This window comes from Asparagus officinalis, unplaced genomic scaffold (genome assembly GCF_001876935.1).
Source record: "Asparagus officinalis unplaced genomic scaffold, Aspof.V1 AsparagusV1_Un17, whole genome shotgun sequence".
NCBI classification, from domain to species: domain Eukaryota; kingdom Viridiplantae; phylum Streptophyta; class Magnoliopsida; order Asparagales; family Asparagaceae; genus Asparagus; species Asparagus officinalis.
Window position 1 is genome coordinate 198,166 of NW_017972283.1, and position 9,386 is coordinate 207,551.

Sequence of the window (9,386 nt, forward strand, 5' to 3'; positions counted from 1 at the left end):
ACTCGTCCGCATATTCAACATTGTGGCAGGTTGTTATTAATAACACCAAAATCCATGCCTTACACGCATGGGGAATTTCATCCTGAATCCTAAGAAAGGATATGCCGACACCTAACACGTGTCGCCGGTTTAGTCTTTTACCGATTGAAAAAGACACCAGAGTTCGATTCTGGGGTATCTCATCCCGAAGCCTAAGTAGGGATAAGTCAACGTCTAATACACGTTGCCGGGTAGCCTATTCCCGTAATAATGGCGAAGCCTATGTATTCGACATCATAGCACAAAGTCTCATAGAATTCACTCTCTTAGCACAACGTTACATGCGGAACAGATTTAGACAATCCGCATGTAAGCCCGATTCAAACGGTAGTCGGTAAGAGCACGTCAAATCCGTTGAAGGCTGAGGATTTGCCAAAAATCCTAAGTCAACGTCTCATGCACGTTGCTGTTTCAAACCCGTTAATGGCTGAGGGTTTGCCAAAAATCCTATAAATACGAGAGTCACTGACGCATCAGCTTCATTAGTTAGTCTTGTGATTTGAGCATCCAACGACATTTGAAACCCTAGGGTCAACGCCGGACAACGCGTAACCCTAGGTCGACGCCGTTGCGAGCAAAAATTCAACGTACGACGTTCAAAACCCTAGGGTTAACGCCGGTCAACGCGTAACCCTAGGACAACGCCAGTCAACGCGTTGCGAGCAAAAATTCAACGTACGACGTTCAAAACCCTAGGGTTAACGCCGGTCAACGCGTAACCCTAGGTCAACGCGTTTGCCAAAAATCCTATAAATACGAGAGTCACTGACGCATCAGCTCCATTAGTTGGTCTCGTGACTTGAGCATCCAACGACATTCGAAACCCTAGGGTCAACGCCGGACAACGCGTGACCCTAGGTCAACGCCTATCAATGCGTTGCAATGAAAGAATCAATACTCCGAAAAGTATACGAGTATAAACTGCTTCTTAATACTTCGAAAAGTATACGAGTATAAACTGCTTCTTAATACTCCAATAAGGTATATAAGTATAAACTGTTCCCTAATTTTGGTTGAGAAGTTTCTGGAGAGTATTTTTCTAAAAATATTCTTAAGGATAACTTAACAACACTACACCGGACAACTGTTGAGAAGTTTCTGGAGAGTATTTTTTCTAAAAATATTCTTAAGGATAACTCAACAACACTACGCCGGACAACGCGTTGCAGATAAAGACTCGACGCCAACAATCGATGGTCAGCTAAAGATTAGAAAGTCAGGAATCGACTTCAAGTTTAAAATTCCGACAACGGTCAGACAATAAATGCAGCACCGGAACTCTTACAGACATTCGACAAAGCACCGAATAGCCTGGAAGATTGAAGGAATCAAGAACGGAAGTCATTCCAAAGTCCCATTACGCCGACTGAAGGTTGGGACAATCATATCCAAAGTATTCCAGACTCTTATATAAAAGAACGAGACTGAAATACTTTGGAGGGGGTATCTGTAGGCATATAAAATTGCTTATAGGTCCCTTAATACAGCTCGGCACAAACCAACAAACCAACGAGGTAACGAGATTGACTAATCGCACGCAAGCAACGGAATACGAATCCACTCGCGTGCGGAATCAAGCTAACGGGTTGAGGAATCAACGAGTCATCCAACCAAGAGCGGACTCGGACGAATCACGATCGAATCAAGATCAGTTTCGGACTCGAACTCAGAAGCAGATTTACTACCAAATCAGAAGTGGATTTACTGCCAAATCAGATCAACAAATTCAGAATCTAAGTCAACCGAATCACGGACAGAACCGAGAAACAGATACAGCGCAAAACGACGGAAAACAGCAAACCCAGAGGGGCTCGGCCAAAACCGAGCCGCCTCAAGGTGGCTCGGCCAAAGCAAACCGAGCCACCTCAAGGTGGCTCGGCCCAAGACGAGCCACCCTGAGGTGGCTCGGTGGCCGAGCCACCTTGAGGTGGCCGGCCCAGAGCCGAGCCACCTCAAGGTGGCCGGCTGCACTGTGCCCAAGGCACAGTGAGGGTAGCCTATAAATAGGCCCCTTTTGTTCATTTTGAAAGGTTGGAATTTTTGGAGGCGAAACCCTGCTGGATTGAAGACTCGGATCTAAAAAAGATTCAAACTTTAGGACTTCGAGGACTTGATCATCCAGATCTGGTGCTCGACGATCGTCAACGCCAAATAAGGCAAGAGTTCGAGAGGACCAGATCTCAGATCTACGCAGGCACACTCCGGATCAAAGCTTGGTCTTTGATCCCGAGATTTGGGCGATTGTTTCCTTGGTGAACCAATCCCCCCCGGCTATTATTTCCTTGGTGAAATAATACCCGTCGTACTGCGTAGATCCGACCAGATCTAGATCGCACGGTGGTCCACGGATAAACCCCGGCGCAGGCGAAGAACCCACACAAAGCGAGCGACCGCAAAACAGGAGCTCGCGATTTGTTCGACAAACAAGGATAAAAAGTTGTAATCTTTCTTTTTCTTTTTCTTTGATTTTCATTGTAACCGGATCTTATAAAAAGATCGGATCTTTGTAACTCAAAAAGTTGTTATTTAAGAGTGCAATGGAATCAATTACAAAGAAAGACACGGTTTTTCCCGCGAACAGATTGCATCAACTTACAATGCATATTTAGGCCAAAAACTATTTGCTAGCTACGGTGATCCATTGAGTAATCCCTTCGGGTAAAGCTAGCATAGCTGCGAGTGATGCCAAGGCATCAGCATATGTATTCTTGAGGCGATGGACATAATCAATATAAAAGCCTTCAAAGAATTGGCCAATACGATGGCCGCTTCGTGGTAAGGGACCAGATCCTCATGTCTGACTTCGAATTCCCCTTTCAGCTGGTTGATAACAAACTTTGAGTCACCATATGCTTCTAGGTGTTTTACCCCCAGCCTCTTGGCCAGGTCAAGACCAATGAGCAAAGCGTTGTATTCAGCCACGTTGTTAGAACATGGTTCCATCAGGGAGAATGCTCGGGGCAACACATGGTTTTGTGGGGAAACCAATACCGCCCCCACTCCAGCAACAATTATAACTTTAGGGGTAGTTTCTTGATGCACCATCGAAGAATAACTACCATACATGTTCTCTTGAGACCACATTGGCTTCACAGGTTTAGTCCGGTATGTCTTGGTATAGATCGACTTTCCCCTCTAAAGGGTGATTAGCCATGAGATCACCAATTGCTTGACCCTTTACTGCCTTTTGAGGCTTAAAGTGAATGTTGTATTGAGATAACAGTAAGGCCCATCTTGTAAGCCATCAATTCAATGTACCAGGCTACGTCATGAATACCCGTTTCGGATTAACTTTAGAGATGACGTATATGGTCTGTCCGACCAAATAGTGTCACATCTTTTAAATTTCAAAAATCAAGGCCAAACACTCCTTCTCTACGGTAGGATAGTGGTGTTCAGCTCCTGATAATGTTCTGCTGAGATAGTAAATGGCTTGCTCATAGCCATTGCCATCGTCTTGCGCTAGGAGCCTTCTAAGGCATGCTCTGTGGCTCGGACATATATCAAGAATAGCTTACCTGATTTTGGTGCGACCAATACTGGCGGGCTGGAGAGATATAATTTGATCTCCTCAAAGGCCTTTTGGCAGGCCTCATCCCAGACAAAGGATATGCTTTTCTTCATGAGTTTTGAGAATGGTTAGCATTTGCCTGAAAAATTAGCAATGAACTTGCGGATGTAAGCCAGACATCCCTGTAGACCGCGAAGCTCTTTAAGATTTATAGGAGGTGGAAGTTATTGAATAGCCTTGACTTTGTCTGGATTAAGGCGGATTCCATTAGCTGTGACCACGAACCTAAGAAATTTGCCATTGGCCATTCCTAGGAAGGACTTGGTTGGGTTCATCTATAGTTGATGTGACCGTATAAGGTCGAACATTATTTTTAAGTCATGCAGATGATCACCATTGCTACGGATTTTAACAATCGAGTCATCGATGTAGCATTCCACCGCCTTATGTAAGTGTTCCCGAAAAATGGTGGTCATGGTGCGTTGATACGTAGCACTGGCATTCTTTAATCCGAAGGGAATTATCGTATAACAGTATATCCCTGAAGGTGTTCGGAAAGATGTATGTTTCTCGTCTTTAGGATAAATCTTGATTTGGTTATACCCAAAAAATCCATCCATGAATGACATCCTTTCAAATCCGCATATGTTGTCTATAATGACGTCCATAATGAGAAAAGGAAAATCATCATTTGGACATGCTGAGTTCAAATCTTGAAAGTCGATGCAAACTCTGATCTTTCCATTCTTTTTCAGAACCAGAACGATATTGGCCACCCAATCTGGATGTTGCTCCTCTCGGATGAACCCTAAACCAATGAGCTTTTTTACTTCGGCTTCAATTGCCTCCATGATCTGTGGACGGAATCTCCATTTCTGTTGTTTGACAGGCTTGGCACCTAATTTGATGTTGAGGCAGTGCATGGCCACCTGAGGATCAAGGTCGGGCATGTCCTCGTAGTTCCAAGAGAAGACATAAATGCATTCATGCACCAGAGCGATGAGGTCTTCCTTTTCTTCGGGTGACAACTTGTCACTTCTGAATATGGGTTTCGGGTTAGACTCATCTCCTATGTTCACTTGGATTACTTTGTCGTTAGTAGGAGGCTCACGCTACTCAAAGCGATTTTCCCACTACATGCCGAGTTGTCGACTCAATTGATCCTCAAATAGGGGTAACTGATCATCCTCTCGAGTTTCACTTGGCTAGGCTGAGGTCATGTTAGCCATAAGTTTCTTGAACGTAGCACCTATACTTGTGTCCGAATCCCAACAGATCGATTCAGAAGAAGAGCTAATGGAGTAGCCATCTAACTCTTCACCAGCTTCGAAGCACTGTATTGGTGTTGGAGACACGTATGCCAACCCCCTACGAGTCTTGTCATAATAATTGTCGGGCTTTTCTTTTGGGGTAAAGGGAGCAAGCAGAATGCGCCGGTCCTTGTTGAAATTTAAAACTCTTGCATGGGAAAAATCATATCCTATTTTCTCCATTATATGACGTGTTGCTGGCTTGAAATGTGAGAATTGAGAAATTCCTTCTTCTTCATCAGATTCATCCCAGAGAGTTTGTAGTGGACTCTTACTTTGTCCGAGGATTACGTTTTCTTGTCCATTTCGCCTAGCGGGCACCACAAAGACGGCCTGTGAAGATTCAATGCGTCGCCGACCTGTTACGAAAGATGAATGAATCGACATGTACAACGTTGACTCAACATATAATCACGGCAGAGGATCTAACTGTGTATCGGTGCTTGTACCTGATATGCTAGTGTTAAATTCAACACACGATAAGTAAGCTAAATCATCATTATTATTAAAGACAACTTCGCCGTCATCATATGCGGTGTCATTTAATCAAGACTTCCGAGACCAATCACGACGGGTTTAATGTCATTAAAGACAAGACCATGTTCACATTCATGCTCAGTATCAGCCTCATTACCACTGTCCAGGTCCTTAATTGGTGGTGCGTCGGTCAGCTCACCATCTAGGTAGTGGATGGAATCAGTAAAGTAATTCTCCACCCCATTGAATGGTTGCCCATTGAATGGTTACTTTTCTGCGACCACTGTTTTAACCTCTCCACCCTCGTCTACGTACTTCATGCAATGATGTAGAGTAGATGTAACAATCAAATTGTTATGGATCCATGGTCAACCTAGTAACAGATTGTAGGACGTCTCTGCGTCTATGGCGTAGCACGTGACATCCATCTTCATGTCTCCCATCTGGCATTTAAGCTTGATCTTGCCAAGATGGCGAGTGTTGGAGGCATTAAAGCCATAAATGATAGTCCTTGTTGCTAATAGATGATGAAGCGGGACCCTAAGATGATGAATGAGCCTCAAAGGTATGATGCTCAAAGCAGAACCAGGGTCAACCTGGATTTGGTCTACTCGAACAGAGCCATACCCTTTGAAGTATAAAGGCTTATCATGCTTCGGGTTCTTCACGTACATGTCTTCTGGAGAGAATGTGATATATGTCATTCACCCTTGAAAGACTTGGTGGCATTGAGAGCACATTCCTGATGTTTCCTTTGTTCGACTTGGTGGCAAGTGAGCAAGGAATGTTTCATTATCTGCTAGCGCTTCGCGTAGAGCTTCCTTGGTTGATCGGGATAAGAGTAGGAGCTCCAATAATGTGATCCTGGCTGGGATGGCGGTTAACTGGGCCAGCACATCGAATCGAAAGGGGCCCTTCAATCTTTCAAGAGTATCTTTGCTGAGCACTTTATTGTAACAGAGCTCTTTTGACTTTGGGTCATTGGAGGGTACTTGCACCTTTTCCGCTGCATCCTTCATTGTCTTTGGTGGGGCGACTACTGTTTCAAGGTACTTCTTTAAGTACTCTTTTCCACCACGGGTTCTTGATGTCTGCACAGGTTGTGTGGTGAACACCAGTTGTTCATCCTCGGAACTACTGAGTGAAGTAGTTTCGACCCCCTCATCTGGAATGGCAGAAACAACATTGTAGGATTTCTGTTTGGAGTTAGGCTTCTTTGAGGTCGTCGATGTCCATTACTCATCTGCACGCAGGTTTGGGTGAAGCCACATGACTCCACCTTTTCGGAGTGGTATAGGGAACCATACCCTTCTCCTTCTGTTGATAAAGATCAAGATTCATGACCCTAGTCCCTGTTTGTAGGATTGGTTTCACACCGTCCTGGACCTGGAGCTCTATGAAATCTTCGAATTGTAAAGAGACCATGTTTGCAGACACCTTCTTTTGCTCTGATTGAAGGGTTATGACGCCTACATCTAACAAAGCTTGGATCTTATCCTTCAGGATATAGAATGCTTTTGTTGGATGGTGAACCATCCTATGGTACATAAATAGTTTGGATCATCTGTTCTCGACATCTCCTCAGGTCGCCTCGATTCTAGGAGCTTGATCTTCTTTGTCTTGATTAAAGACTTGAGCATTAGGACGACTTGCTCATCTTTGAAGTCGTACTTTTTCTGAAAGCGGTTATCCGAGGAGTTGCCTTTCTGCTTCGGAGAAGACTTAGGGGAAGAAGTGGTCTCTACTGCCAAAGTATCATTCCTCTATGATTGTTTTTGAGGGGTGAAGTTACCTTGGTTACCTCCTCTTCTAGGGCGAGACTCGAAAGGCTCTTCAACATTCATCCTTTTGAGCATGTTCTCAACTTGCTCTCCTTATCAAATCAAGTCTTTCCATGAGCGTGCTTCAACCGCGCCCATCTTTGACAGTATGTTTATGGAGAAATTATTCCGGCACATCTCGACAAGGGTAACTTGCGAGACTTGATCACGAGAATGCAATGATCGATTCTTGAATATTTTGACGAAGTCACTGACAGACTCTATCTTCTTTTGCTTCTCGGCTAGCAAGGTAGCCATAGACACTTCCGTGTCATCATCAAAAAATCTAACCATGAAGAGCTTTTTCATATCTTTCCAGGAATTGATGGATCCGGGCTCCAGTATGCGGAACCATTCAAAAGTAACCTCTTTTAGGATACTAATGAACAGTCTAGTCATGATGGGATCATTCCCAACTATGTGTCTAGTTTGCGTCTGGAAGTAATAAATATGTTGGGCCAGAGATCCCTTACCATTGAACTGCAGAAGGTTGAATGGCTTGAACTTTGGAGGATAAGGGATGGTATCCCATTCGACGGGATATGGTCTAGTCACTCCCAATTCCTTAAAGTTTCCTTGAAGCTTCAATGCATCAAGTTGCTTCTGGAAGTCATCGAGCTTCTGGTCTCGCTCTTTCTTACGATGGTTGAACTCAACTTCGGATGATTCAAAATGAATGTTGAAAATTTCTTCCTCCTCATCCTCTTCATTAGCACCATCTCGGTCTCGGTAGCTAGACTCTCCAGCACCGGGTGAAGGTCGTCAGTGCCTTGTTCCTGAGGTTTCATCGGTAGCTTTTTTTTTTCTTTTCTTTCTCCCTAAAGAGTTTCTCTATCATCCCTTCCATGCGCCTGATAGATTCTTGTTGCTGGAGGATAGTAGCTTACTGTTCTTCCAGTCTTTTCGCTATGTCTTCTTCATTCCCGGCCATGTGAGCATTCGCATGTTCACTATGATCAGTGCTGGATGCCTGAGAAGTGACAATAGTTGAATTATCAGGTTCTTCATCGGTTTCACCTGCTAGACGTCGATAATCTAGCGAAGGTACCGAGCCAGTACGGGCATGGGTGTGCTGGAAGACGCCGTCTCCCTCGGTGACAAAATATTTCATCCCCGGAGAAAATTTAGGATCAGAAGAGTCAGAAGGATCAGCTGGTCCTTTGCCTTTCTTTCTGCCAATCATGTTGACCATAACCTTAGCAGGTTCATTCTTGCACGTTTGTCTTCTGGGGCAAAAGCACAGTACGGGCATGGGTGTGCTGGAAGACGCCGTCTCCCTCGGTGACAAAATATTTCATCCCCGGAGAAAATTTAGGATCAGAAGAGTCAGAAGGATCAGCTGGTCCTTTGCCTTTCTTTCTGCCAATCATGTTGACCATAACCTTAGCAGGTTCATTCTTGCACGTTTGTCTTCTGGGGCAAAAGCACCTTCTTCTAGATGATGGGGCTCCCGGCAATCCCGACAATCGTTTGAAGACCGAAGGTTTTGGCAATTATCTCACGCACTGGCATTGAGAGAGTACTATGGAGATAAGCTTCTCACAGTTGCATTGAGATTTCATCTGGCTCATACTACGCTTACGAACCAGATAATCACGGAGATTGGTAACCGGGCCACCCCTAGTTAACTTTGGTAGGTTGCACGCACGAGAATCTCTAAGTGTTAGAGATTGATGAGCCTAACAGGCTGGGCAAACCTCATGTTTAATGCGGGGTTCGTTAGTCGGGTAGACTTGGCTCAAGGGACGAACTGATCGTCTAAATTAAACCTCAATCTGGCCCCTTGGATGTGGTTCAGCAATAGTGCTAGCTTCGGGCCGAAGGTGAGGTTCGTTATTTTGACGAGGTTCATTGTTAAGACGGGCCTGACTCTGACCAACTTGAACATCAGGCTAACGTGCACTGAGTCTTTTGGACGAGCAGCATGTTGAAGACGGGGCCTATCATTTAAGCGCGTTTGGACGCTTGGGCGAGGATTGTCATTTTGACGAACCTCCGCTAGTCGAGTCTCAGCTATCTTGCAGGCCTTAGACACATCATCTCATGGTCTATAGTGGAAGCCGTCCAAAGAGACCAAGGCTCGGGTTGTGCGGAGAGCCTGATTCTGGCGTCGACGTTGTCTCGCCCTTCTTGAAAACGGATCAGCAGCAGACTCCACAGCAACCAATGTTTGGCGAGGTTGCTTAACAACCCACCTTTTAGCCTAACAGCTAGTTTTAATAAAAGCCT